Genomic DNA, 14512 nt, shown 5'->3' with positions numbered 1-14512 from the left:
TGGTCCTGCAGTGCAAGATATCTGCTCCTTACTTCCGTACATTCAACAGGCAGGCAGTGACCAAAAGGTTTTTTGCCATGTAGTTATATTAGCCAGTGTTTACATTCAGAAAGTTGGAAAAGACATCACTTGGTGAGTTGAAAACCATAGTGAAGCACAGTGAGAAAGAACATGACAAAATCCTGTGAGAGAAGTTAATCCAAGTCAGTGAAATCCTTACTATCGAGAGTAGGGATTGCCAGTCATTTCTCATCTCTCTGATGCAGAGATTACAGGTTGATTACAGATACCAGAATACAGATTACATCAGATCCCTGTATAAAATGGAAACTGGTGAAAGGCCATCTCCTTCAGCGAGGAACACAATCCCCAGAGTACCCTACCTTCTCAGAGAATGGGATCATCTAGAGCTAAAAGACTGAATTTTCTACAGTAAAAGATTAACCAGAGGTTAAAAAAACATACCAGATTGTTTTAACTGAAAAGTTTCAATTTGATGTACTTAAAAGTCTTCACAATGAATTTGGTCACATGGGCATTGACTGTAATCTGGATTTAGTCAGAAACAGATTCTATTGGCCCAAGTTGGGTACTAATGTGGAACGCAAGCTTAAAACGTGTAAGAACAAAGGCCTTGCCTGAGAAAGCTGATCAGTTAATGAAGATTGGAAACTGAACCCTTGCATCTGGTCTGCATGGATTTTCTTACATTAGAAACAGATCAAAGTAACACAAAAGATGTGTTAGTTATAACTGATAATTTCAGTAAATATTCTTTGGCTATTCCTACACCTAACCAAAAAGCCAAGACAGTTGTGAAGTACCTATGGGAGCATTTCATTTCGCATAATGGTCATCTTGAGTGCCTACACAGCAACAGAGGGCCTGACTTTGAATCCAACTTGATTAAAGAACCGTGTGAGAGGACTGAAATTCAAATTTAGAACTACACCATATCACCCCATGTCGAGAGGTTTAACAGGACCCTCTTAAGTATGTTGGGAACCCTGGAGATGAAAGATAAAAGTCACTGGTGAGATTATAAGTCCAACGAGATGAGTGCCTTTAGCCTATATGAACTGATGTTTGGACGACAACCCAAGCTCACAGTTGACTTTGCTTTCAGGGTACCCTGGAAAGACAAACATGGTACATCACACTCTCAGTATGTACAAAATTCGAAATCGCATCTCGAAGAAAGGTCCAAGATAGCTAGGGGGTACTCACAGAAAATGGCAGACCAAACTAAGAACAGATATGACAAACATGTGAAAGAAGGGGACCGAGTTCTAGTGTGCACCTGTGAGGTAAAAAACAAACTTGGTGATAAATAGGAAGAAATAGTCTATGTAGTGGTGAGCCAAGCTGTTGATCTGTCTGTCTACAAGATATGTCCTGTGAACCAGTCTGGGCCCATATGAACATTACATAGGGATCTACTGCTCCCTTGTGGATTTCTTCTAAAGACAATGAACAACTTTCTCCTGTCCCTGTTTGCAAGTCCACAACACGCAGGAGTACGAAGAATGAACAGTCAGTTGAAGAGGAAGAAAATCCAACTGACTCTGACGAAGTTGAGGTTTATTACCTCAGACCAAGTCTTGACATTGTAGACAAACTTTCTAAGAGTCGAGAAACTTGTGAAGAGTTACACAGAAGAATTGTGTGCTCCAAACCAACTATTTACTACCACTCCAGTAGCAGATCCAATGCTAGAATCCCAAAGAAATGCAAGTTACTTAACTGATGTAGGGGAATCCACTGTGGAAAGTAACTTGCCTATCAGTCAAAAGGAAAACAACAACAAAAGAGGAAATGCATAATCAGTGTATCCTACCTGATGGAAAAAGTCTGCAGGTTTCGACAGTCCCAAATGAGTCTGAGATTCGACAAGGAAAAGAGATGCATAATGAAGTGTTGACGAGAAAAGACATGACAGACAAAAGTTTTCACTAACAGCCTGAACTCAGAAGATAGACAATAGACAATAGTTGCAGAAGTAGACCATTCAGCCCTTCGAGCCTGCACTACCCAGTTCCTGCCTTGTCCCCATATCGCTTGATTCCCCTATCCATAAGATACCTATCTAGCTCCTTCTTGAAAGCATCCAGAGAATTGGCCTCCACTGCCTTCTGAGGCAGTGCATTCCACACCCCCACAACTTTCTGGGAGAAGAAGTTTGTCCTAAATGGCCTACCCCTTATTCTTAAACTATGCCCTCTGGTACTGGACTCTCCCAGCATCTGGAACATATTTCCTGCCTCTATCTTGTCCAATCCCTTAATAATCTTACATGTTGCAATCAGATCCCCTCTCAATCTCCTTATTTCCAGTGTGTACAAGCCCAGTCTCTCTAACCTTTCTGCGTAAGACAGTCCGGACATCCCAGGAATTAACCTTGTGAATCTACGCTCCACTTCCACTACAGCCAGGATGTCCTTCATTAACCCTGGAGACCAAAACTATACACAATACTCCAGGTGTCATCTCACCAGGGCCCTGTACAAATGCTAAAGGATTTCCTTGCTCTTGTACTCAATTCCCTTTGTAATAAAGGCCAACATTCCATTAGCCTTCTTCACTGCCTGCTGCACTTGCTCATTCACCTTCAGTGACTGATGAACAAGGACTCCTAGATCTCTTTGTATTTCTCCCTTACCTAACTCTACACCATTCAGATAATAATCTGCCTTCCTGTTCTTACTCCCAAAGTGGATAACCTCACACTTATCTACATTATATGTCATCTGCCAAGATCTTGTAGACACAGAGAAAAATCTAGAACTCTAAATATTCTGAGCTAGGAAATCCTTTAGTGATAATAGTTCAGTTTTTTTTTCCAAGCTCTGAGTTTATCTACTGTAGAGTCTCTTCCAGATTTCAATATATGTTGAACACCCCCAGCCCATTACAGTGCAACCTGATGCTATATGCAGAGGGACTGGCAGATATTCAAAGTGGGAGGATGCAGCCCAGGTTAATTAAACTCAAAAATGGAATGTTAGAAAGCTCCACCTGTGGAGGAATGAAAACAAGGTATACAAAAATAAAGAGAACTTAAGGGAGAGAAAAAGCTGTGCAAGAACGAAGTGTGGTTGACGCAGGCATGGGAAAGCAACAGAAATGCAGCAAACCTTTAGAAACTAGGGATATAAAATGTTAAAAGTGGAATTAGTAGTGAGTACCTCTATCTTATTTGCTTGAAAACCTTAGGGTGAAACCTGTGGAAGAGAGATGATAGAAATAAAAGATCTAATGAAGCTACAGACATAGCAGCTGTAAGAAGACAATATCAGTAGAGACGAGTGTCCAAGGTCGCTATCATGTGACCGGAAATTAGTTATGTTAAATCACACCAAGGGAATTGGTAAGTTAAAACTTTTACTGTTCCAAGTGTATAAATTTATGTGTGAAATATGTTCAGTATGTTGTAACTGAGAAATCTTTGGAAATGACAATATGATATTGAGGTACTTTGAAATAGAAAATAGAATGTGTGTACAAACTTATGGATTGTATTTCTATTGTATACAGGGCAGGTTTTTTTCTGTTAAGTATTGGGAATCGACTTTCCACAGATGATCAATTACTTCATTCAATGAACCAAGAAACAAGATGGCGAGCTACCCAAGATTGAAGAACCAGCATGGGAATGAAATGTTTAATGACATAGAGGATGTAATATGGTTGGTGTATGTTTATTTTCATTTGAAGGATCTGAATTTGATTTTCTGAAAGAACTGATTATTTTTGAAAAGACTTTGATAAGTCACTGAATGAGATTTATTGATCTATAGAAACTGTAAACAAACTGTGCACATGCAGATATAAATAACAATAAATAATGAGCATATCATCCATCAATATAAGAATATAACAGAGTTCTTAAAAGATTGTAGCTATCCCCTTTTGTTCAAGAATCTGATGGTTGAGGGGTAGTAACTGTTCCTCAACCTGGAGATGAATGACCTGAGGCACCTGTACTTTCTACCTGATAGCAGCAGTGACAAAAGAGCCTGGCCTAGGTGGTGAGGAGCTTTGATGATAGATGCTGTTTCTTATGCCAATTTTTCATGTAGATGTGTTCAATAGGTGGGAGGGTTTTACCCATGATGTACTGGGCCGAATCCATTACCTTTTGTAGGAATTTCCACTCAAAGGCATTGGTGTTCCCAACCAGGCCATAATTCAGCCAGTCAGCACACTTTCCAACACATGTCTATGGAAGTCTGACAAGGTATTTGATGACATGCTGATCCTCCGCAGACTCCCGAGGAGGCCAAGGGTCTGTTGTGCTTTCTTCACAATAATATTTATATGACAGTGAGACTCAGGGATATAAAGTTACCGATCCTCTCCACCTCTGATCCACTGATGATTTCTGGGTCACGGTCCTCTCTTTTCCCTCTCCTGAAGTCTACAGCAGTTTCTTGGTCTTACTAACATTGAGTGAGAGGTTGTTATTATTACACAACTCAGTCACATTTTCAGTCTCCCTCTAGTATGCTGATTCATCACTCTGTTTTTTCATATGACTCACAGCAGTGGTGTTATCAGCAAATGTGTATATTGTCCTGGAGCTGTACATAGCCAAACAGTCATAGGTGTAAAGCAAGTAGTGCAGAGGGCTAGATGCACATCCGTGCAGTACCTCTGTGCTGATACAGGTTGTGGAGATGTTTTTGCCAATCTGAACTGACTGGGCAATAATGTATGACTTTAGAATAATGCTTGTGATAGGAGCCATTTTGTTCTGCTTGTGCATGAGTAAAATGTGTTCTGTGCCCAGTTATTTTAATTATGCCATTTTATTATCAGTGATGACAATACTTTGGCTGCAACATCTGCTTGAAAATTCAATGATCTTGGTTTTCCATCATGTAATATTGGAAAGTCAAAAGAGAAATTGCATGGTTCGCTTCAAAATTCACATGCGTATATTTCATGTCTAAAGGTTTATGACATAGAATCAGTATCAGAACCAGATTTAATATCACTGGCATATGTTGTGAAATGTGTTATGCAGCAGTAGCATATTGCAATACATAGTAATATAATCTATAAATTACATTAAGTATATATATATAGATTAAATAAGTAATGCAAAAAAAGAGGAAACATACTGAGAAGGTGTTCATGGGTTCATTCTCCATTCAGAAATTCGATGCAGGAGGGGAATAAGCAATTCCTGAAACTTTCATTGTGTGTCCTAGACCTCCTCCTTCAAGTTACTAATGAGAAGGGGGCATGTCTTGGGTGATGGATTCCGTAATGATGGATGCCATCTTTTTGAAGCATTGCCTTTTGAAGGTATCCTGAATGCTGGGGAGGGAGGGTAGTGCTCATGATGGAACTGGCGGAGTTTACAACTTAATGCTGCTTTTTCGATCCTGTGCCGTGGCTCCTCCATACCAGGTGGTGATGCAACCAGTTAGAATGCTCTCCACTTTAGATCTGTAGAAATTTACTGATGCTGATCCCTAAATGTATCCCCTGGACTTATGATTCCTGAAGATAACAATTAATTCCTTTCTCTTACTGACACTTAGTGCAAGGTTGTTGCTGTAAGAACGTTCTGTGAGATGATGCATCTCAATCCTGTTTGCCTCCTTGTCATCATCTGAAATTCTGTGAACAATAGTTATGTCATTGGCAAACTTACAGATGACATTTGAGCTGTTCCTAGTCACACAGCTGTGGATGTAGAGAGAGTAGAGCACACATTCTTGAGAAGCACCAGTGCTGATAGTCAGCATGGAGAAGATGCTATTTCTGACCATAGCCTGCTGGTGAAGAAGTCAAGGATTCAGTTGCAGAGGGAGATGCAGACTTTTTGATTAGCGCTGAGAGTATGATTGTGTTGAACACTGAGCTAAAGTCAATAAACTGCAGCCTGGCATAAGTATTACTCCTTTCCAGGTGATTCAAGCCTGAGATGACATTGTGGATATTGCAGAAGGATGGCATTGCATGTGAAGGTAACATGATTTTTGAAAGGGATTGTACTGAAACTTATTTGAGTTCTTCCACATTTCCAAAAAACATTGTATATGAAGGAATATCAATAGACATGGAGTACTTGGATTTCTAAAACGTATTTGATAAGGAGACATACGAAAGCTAAGACCATACCTTTAAGGAATATAAGAGCTATATCACATAAGATGTCAAGATAAGAGATGTTTGTGATAAAGACGTGATACTTTTCATGGATAGAGGATTTGTTACAGACAAAAGCATTCCAAGTCCATTGATAATACAAAGAGAGTTGGGAAAGTAAATCTTGAAGAATACATAAAAATCTGCAGAGATATTCATTATTTAACAACTAGATTAAAATGTGGCAGGTGGAATATGATGAGCTCAACACTAATGCCTTTCGCTTCAGTTTCCCAGAAAGAGGATGGGTGACAAGAAAGCTTTTAGAAACTGTCCAGGAGATTGAGCAGAATCAGCTTATATAATCATAGAGATATATAGCCATTATGATTCTTATAATTTAATAAACTTCTAATTGGTCTCAGCTTTTGACACTCCAGTGAAAAAGTCTATGTTGATCCCACCATTCCGGAGAGATAATACCCTCTAATCCAGCCACTGTCCACATTAACCTCTAGACCACCCATTTACATTGACCTTACATTAATCCCATTACCTTCCCTACATTTTTGATAAGTCATCCAAGGTTCAGTTATTCATATAAGCAACAGGGGAAATTTATTTTGGTCATTCCTTACCAATTTGGGATTCCTAACTAAAAAAATATCACTGTGAGTACTGAGTTACCAAACATATTCAAGTCTGAGTTAGATAGGGAGAGCTTTAGATGATAGGTGGTATGGAATATAGAATTGAGCATAACCATTGAGCATCTTATCAAATGAAGCAGTCTCTAGAGACCTCATAACACATTTCTTTTCTCTTGCCCACCTGATACCACTCACCTACACCTTTGCAAAGTATTGCATTTTGAGTGTCTTTCTGTTTCGCTTTTTAAAGTACTTCCACCATTTCAAGCAGGTGGTATTTTACTGATCAGCTCAGCACTGAATGGCAAACACTGGTGTCCCTGCACTGGAACATTAAAAGGGCAAGGAAAGGACCTAATGTGCAGCACTGACTTCCTTTGTGACATAGTACTGCACCTAGCAACCAATCTTCTTGTCTTCCTCTCATTACTGTCTCAATTGAGTTGAAGTTGCTTCAAGCAGGGAGAGAGAGAGGCAGATTTAACTTTGTGTGCAGACCTGTATTAATAGAAAGGGATACCAAACCAATTACTGAATGCCAGACTCCCTCACTGAAGGGCATTAATCCTGGGGATGGAGACAAATATTCTTGAGGCTGGTGAAATAAAGGCATAAAGTACAACTAGGAATGAAATAGAGCCATCCAGATGGCTTTGTGTGGGGCAGGTCATGTCTTACAAACTTGACTCAGATTCTTGAGGAGGTGACAAAGATAATTTCTGAGGGTAGGACAGTGGCTGTTGCCTGCCTGGACTTTACTAAGCACTCACCAAGGTCCCCCACGGTAGGCTGATCTGGAAGATTAAGATGCATGAAATCCACAGTGCCTCAATTTTGAGTCAGAACTGGCTTGCCCGTGGAAGACAGAGTGTAGTGATGAATAGATATAATTCTGGCTAAAGGTCAGTGACCAGTGGTGTTCTGCAAGGGTCAGTGTCAAGCTCCCTGTTGTTTGTAATGCAGCTATAAAAGTTTTGGATGAAAATGTAGATAGGTTGATTAGAAGGCTTGAAAAAAACACAAAAATGGTGGACTTGCAGACAGAAAATAAAATCGTTAAAGGATGCATTAGGATAATTGATCTACCATTTCTCCCCACATATGGGAATCCAGGCAATTGTGAGGTGTCGTACATTGGGAGGGCAACAGTAAGGGGAAAGTATACAGTGACTGGCAGGAGCATTAACACATTGATGTGTAGAAGGGTCTAGACGTGCAGCTCTATAGCCCTCTAAAAGTGGCAACACAATTAGAAAGAGTGGTAAAGAAGGTGTGTGGCATGATTGCTTTTATTGATTTGGGCATTGAGTATAAGTCAAGAAGTCATGTTGTAGTTGTATAAAACATTGGTTAGGCCTCATGTGATTACTGGAAGGATATGGAGGTTTTAGATGGGTATAGAAGAGGTTTACCAGGGTGCAGCCAGGTTAAAAGGTAATTAGCTCCAAGCAGATATTGACCAAACTGGATTGTTTCTTCTGGAGTGGTGGAGGCTGAGGAGAGATTTAATAGGTTTATAAAATTACCAGAAGCATGCTTCTTTTTTCACCAGGGTAGAAAAGTCAAATACTAAAGATAGCATAGAAGTTTACTGGCTATATGTAGGGCAAGATTTATCTCATACAGAGGATGGTAGGTGCCTGGAATTGGCAAGCAACATGGTCATGGAAGCAGATATGATAGTGCATCTTAAGAGTCTTTTAGGAAAAGCACATGAATAAGCTGAGAATGTAGGGATAGTGATCATGGGCAGGCACTGGTGATCTGTGCTGTGCCTCAGTAGTCGTAGGATACCAGTTCTTATTGATTTGTTAGCAAAATGGGCTGGGTGGGAAATAACAGAAGGAATTTTATTCAGATAAATGTGAGATGATGCACTTTGGGACTATTGATGAAGCTAGAACACACACCATGAATAACAGGGTCCCATGAAGTATCGAGGAAGAGAGGGCCTTGCTCTGCAAGTGCAAAGATCATTGACCTCCAAACAGATCCCGAAAGTGAATACTCATTAACAAATTATTGACAAATGCAAAAGTAGGAGGACAGTAATTATGCAAGATTTTAGTTACTTTAGGTAACTGAGTTACCATTAGAATTAAAGATTTTGAGAGGATTGAATTTGTGTACTGCATTCAAGGAAACTTTATTTAGGTATACAGCACGCCGGACGATAGGAGGTAGTGATAAGGTACCCTGTGCAAGGCTTATTGAGAAACAAAGGAAGCATTGGATCCAAGGGGACATTGCTTTGTGGAGCGAGAACTGGCTTGCCCACAGAAGGCAAAGAATGGTTGTAGACACATCATATTCTGCATGGGGATTGGTCACCAGTGGAGTGCCTCAGGATCCGTTCTGGGACCCTTACTCTTCGTGATTTTTAAAAATGACCTGGATGAAGAAGTGGAAGGATGGGTTAGTAAGTCTGCTGATGACACTAAGTTTGGACGTGTTGTGGATCATGTGGAGGGCTGTCAGGGGTTACAGCGGGACATTGATAAGTTGCAAAACTGGGATGAGAAGTGGCAGATGGAGTTCAGCCCAGATAAGTGAAGAGTTTAATTTTGGTAGGTCAAATTTTACGGTAGAATATAGTATTAATGGTAAGACTCTTGGCAGTGTGGAGGATCAGAGAGATCTTGGGGTCCGTGTCCATAGGACACTCAAAGTAGCTGCGCATGTTGATTCTGTGGTTAAGAAAGTGTACTGTGTATTGGCCTGCATCAATCGTGGAATTGAATTAGGAGCTGAGAGGTAATGTTGCAGCTATATAGGACCCTGGTCAGACCCTACTTGGAGTACTGTGCTCAGTTCTGGTCGCCTTACTACAGGAAGGATGTGCAGAGAAGATTTGCCAGGATATTGCCTGGATTGGGTAGCATGCCATATGAGGATAGGTTTAGTGAACTTGCCTTTCCTCCTTGGAGCGACAGAGGATGAGAGGCGACTTGATAGTGGTGTATAAGATGTTAAGCGGCATTGATCGTGTGGATAGTCAGAGGCTTTTTCCCAGGGCTGAAATAGTTGCAACAAGAGGACACTGGTTTAAGGTGTGGGGAGTAGGTACAGAGGAGATGTCAAGGGTAAGTTTTTTACTCAGAGTGGTGAGTGCGTGGAATGGGCTGCCAGCAAAGGTGGTGGAGGCGGATATAATAGGATCTTTTAACAGAATTTTGGATTGGTACATGGAGCTTAGAAAAATAGAGGGCTAGAGGTAAGCCAAGTAACTTCAAGGGTAGAGACATTTTCGATACAACTTTGTGGGCCAAATGGCCTGTATTGTGCTATAGGTTTTCTATGTTTCTATTTCTATGTAATGAAATTCAATGGCTGAGGCGGGGAGAGAGATAAAATTTTGACTTTAGTTTTAGCAAATGTAGCTGGCAGATGCTACTATCACACAGAGAGCAATTTTATCACCTTTTCAAAATGTTTGATTCCTGTGGGATAAAAGTTGATCAAAAACTGTTGACATATTGGAATCAAGCCCGTATCTATCACTTCATCCAGAAACTCCTTCCACACTCTTAAGACCTCGGAGTGAAGAAGTTACCCTTCATGTTCCCCTAAAACTTTTCACCTTTCACCCTTAACTCTAGTCTCATCCAACATCAGTGAAAAAAATCTGCTTGCATTTACCCTATCAAAACCCCTCCTAATTTTTATATACCTCTGTCCAGTGTCCCATCGCTCTCCTATACTCCAAGGAGTAAAGCCATATCTAATTCAGCCATTTACTATGACTCAGGTCTGCAACATTCTTGCATGGTTAATCTATTCATTCACCTGTAAGCTTTCAGGAACTAACAATCTGATGACATAGAGGGACGTAAAGAAGTCAGTCTTATAGCAAAGGGAAATTGGTGAAATAAAGGGGATAAATGTCATGGACCAATAGTCAGCATCATCAGCTTTTGAAAGAAGTGGCCCTAGAAGCATGTGGTCAGTTTCATGTTTATTTTAGCAACACAGTGCAGAGTAGGCCCTTCCAGACCTTTGAGCCATGTCATCCCAACAACCCCGACAAACCCCATTAACCCTAATGACAGGACAATTTAGAATGATCAAATACCTATCTGGCACATCTTTGGATTGCGGGAGGAAACCGGAGCACCCGGGGAAACCTCAGGTATTCCAAGGGGATGTTATACAGGCAGTCCTTCCAGAATGGTGCCAGAACTGAACTCTGTAATGCCCATGAGCTCTAATAGAATCATGGTAGTGCAGCAATTAGCATGGTATAAATTTTAACCGATAACTGTGCCATTCAGGGAGCACTCTGTGTTTAGTAATTCTACTAGTTTTGAAATAGTTATGGAGAAAGATAGGATGAGAACTCATGTCAAGGTCCAAGACTGGGACACAGCCAATATTAGAGGTATTAGGCAGAATCTTACAGAAATCAAATAGGTGAAACTTTTTACAGGTAAACAGACGATAGGTAAGTGGAAGGCCTTTAAAATTATGCCTACCAGATTCCAATGTGAGCATGTTCCTGTTAGGGTGAAGGTGTTTGGACAGTTGGGAACAAGCAGATCCTTTGATGACTATAAAAAGAAGGAAATAAAAGGACTATAAAATGAAAATAAGGGGCACAAGATGTACCTGACAGGCACGATTAAGAAAAAAATGAAGAGATTCTAAAGATATGTTAAGAATAAAAGGGTGTCTAAATGGAGAATAGATCCCTTTGAATATCAACATTTCTGTCTATCAGTAGAGCTACAGGAGAAGGATGAGATTTTTAATTGAATTTCTGATAAGGGTTTACTATGGAGAAAATGATAGAGAAATGTTGGAAATAAGTAATGATGGCTTGAGCCACATTCAAGTAATGAGGATGGAAGATTTGGTGATATTAAAGTGCACTGCGATTGACAAATTCACAGGCCTGACTGAGTGTATTTTTGGACCTTGTGTGAATGAGACAAGGATAAGTGCCAGGAGGGAGATCGGTGGGAAGGGATTGGGGGGGGGGTGCAAAATTAAATGGACAAGGGAATCATGTAGGGAACGATCCCTGTGGAAAGCAGAAAGAGTTGGTGAGGGTAAGATTTGCTTGGTGATGGGATTCCGTTGGAGTTGATGAAAGTTGGGATTGTAGATGAGGACAAGGGGAACTCTATTCAGAATGGGGTGGCGGGTGGATGGGGTGAGAGCAGATGTGCATGAAATGGAAGATATTTCACAACAATCCACTAGTTTATGATGTTAAAAGTCTGTTTAATTGCTTTTTTCGAGCTCTGGGTCTGGAGATCGCAAAGAGCTTGGGTCTTCGGGCCCACAGCAAAAGTTTTTCTGGCCTTCCCAACAACACATGAGTCTCCTGCCATGACACCAACCCTTGATCTGCCTGTCTCCATAGCCCTGAGATCTTAGGCTTTCAAATACAGGCGAGACTCTCAGGCCAAACCCCGGCATGTCAGATAACGGCCAATCCTGAAACCAGGGGAATGGGTCGAAGAACTGAAGTTTGCGTGTAACTCCAGGTCAGGGTCTTCAAAGGAACCCTGAAAGGGAAAAATAAAGTTATTAAAGATGAAAATAGAGCTGTTTCTAAAGATGCAAGCAAAAGAGTTGTCATTTAGTGCCATCTTAACTCTGCCTTTAACTCCTACTATTTTAGGCAACATCACTCTTTTGAATCCTGGTGAATTTGAGGTCGGCATGCTGAACTGTGATAAGAAGGTTTTGTCATTTTATGGTGAACATCCCACCAATGCAATTACTTCCTCTTCAACTATTCTAAATACTGGACAAATGTTAGTCAGAAGATAATACTGATTGAAAGCAACAAAGGAGGTAATCAGAAGCTTGATATCCAAGGCAAAAACATGCCGTCCATTGGTTTCAGTTTTGTAGATTCTTTGACTTTAATGATTTTTTCTTTCTAGTAAAATCCATCTCAATTAAATTTTTAAACCATAAATTTCGTATCGGTCTTTTCAATTTGGAAAACCAAAGGAATAGTAACTTTTTTAGATTTATTTATGGGAAATTGTTTAATGTCTTTCACTCAGTTAGTGGACAAATATGAGCTGTCTAATGCACACGTTTTTAGATATTTACAAATTATGAATTTTCTACGTAGTTTACTTCCAAATTTTCCCTCGGCTTATTCACCCAATATAATAGATACTCCTTTTCAGGTTAAACCACTTCAAAAAGGACTGATTGCTATAATTTATAAATGGTTATTGAATTTGCATATGTTATCTAATGATAACATTAAAGCTGCATGGAAATTGGAATTTCGAGATTCACTTTCAGATAATCAATGGGATATATTTTTTAATTAGGTAAATACTTCAGCTATTTGTGCCCATCATTCCTTGATACAGTTCAAGGCAGTGCATCGGACTCATATGTCAAAGGACAAATTAGCCCGAATCTTTTCCAATATTAGTCCTATTTGCGATAGATGTAATACTGAGGTGGTTACTTTAACACATATGTTTTGGTCTTGTATCAGGATAGATAATTTTTGGAAAGAAGTCTTTAAAACTTTATCAAAAGTCTGGAATTTGTATCTACAACTGAATTTAGTTACAGTAATTTTTGGGATCATTCCATCGGGAGCAGGATATATTCCTGTTTCTGCTCAACAGATGAAGCTTTTACAACTTTACTGGCTAGGAGAGCCATTTTGCTTAAATGGAAGGATTCTAATCCACCTACTGCTCTTTATTAGCTTACTTCAATTATGTCCTGTTTAAGTTGAGAGAAAATAAGAAGTCAGACATTTGATACATCCTTTAAATTTGAGGAATCTTGGCAACCTTTTATTCAATATTTTCATATAATTTGATTTATGGCTCTTCCAGTTACCTTCTCGAAATGTTGGATTTGATCAGAAAGTTTTTCTTCTTTCTTGCTTTCACTCTCAGTTTGAGCTGCCCAGTTCCCTTTTTCTCTCCTCTTTTGTTATTTTATTTAGTTTAGTTAATGGTTTTTTTTTTAATGTCTGTTAAAATTATAAAAGTTTTTTTATCTTTTTTCTTCTTTTCACAGATAAGAGGAGAATTGATTATCTTATTCTTTATTACACACTATTAGATTAATAATATGTATGATCTTGAGAATGTTTATTTTACCTTTTATATGAATTGTTATTGAAAAAGATATTGAGATAATTCTCCTCTTGTTATATATATATATATATCTGTACTCTTTTATTTAATTAATAAAAAGATTGATAAAGAAAGAAAACATGTCATCCATTTATGATGCAATGAAAATGAGGCCAGTATAATCATCCATGATTGGATAAAATCATGTAAATATGTCATGCACAGGGCTGCCAGTAGCCCCGTTGTGTCAGTGACATCTTTTGAAGAGCTTTGCAACTCAATTCCACTTTGATATTCTTTCACATGTTCCTGCAATGTGTTCTAACTTGGCATTTACCTAAATCCCTTATACAAGTCACTGTCTGCAATCATTAGACAGATACTAGCAAATTATCAAATGAAGGTCTGACTTCATCTCACCACTTCAGTATTTCTGCAGTCTGTGCTGCCCTCCATTGTTCAATCAGTGGAATGACTGGCAGGATTGCCAGGAACTGTACCATAATATTTTGCAATATTTCAAACCGTGCCATTAATTTGCACTCAGGGTCTTGGGGGCGATACATGTCTTTTATTTTTTAGTGGAACTATACTTATTTTTTGCTTGCTATTTTGAATGTCCTGTGTATGTTTTGCACCTTGGCTCCAGAGGAACACTCTTTCATTTACTGCTTCAATGATATTTAAATCTGA

The 14512-nt window shown here is 39.4% G+C and overlaps 1 long non-coding RNA gene across 1 annotated transcript; it reads left to right on the top strand.

Annotated features, from left to right (window-relative positions):
• The first annotated feature begins 2869 nt into the window (after positions 1-2869).
• On the top strand, positions 2870-13090 carry LOC140716198 (uncharacterized). Its single transcript, XR_012096263.1, has 3 exons — positions 2870-3367; positions 3535-3686; positions 12376-13090. It is a non-coding gene; the product is annotated as an uncharacterized lncRNA (long non-coding RNA).
• The last annotated feature ends 1422 nt before the right edge of the window (positions 13091-14512 follow it).

The sequence above is a fragment of the Hemitrygon akajei genome, chromosome 25 (genome assembly GCF_048418815.1).
Source record: "Hemitrygon akajei chromosome 25, sHemAka1.3, whole genome shotgun sequence".
In the NCBI taxonomy this organism is placed as follows: Eukaryota; Metazoa; Chordata; class Chondrichthyes; order Myliobatiformes; family Dasyatidae; genus Hemitrygon; species Hemitrygon akajei.
Note: the sequence above shows the minus strand (reverse complement) of the source record. Positions and strands in the feature narration are given on the sequence as shown.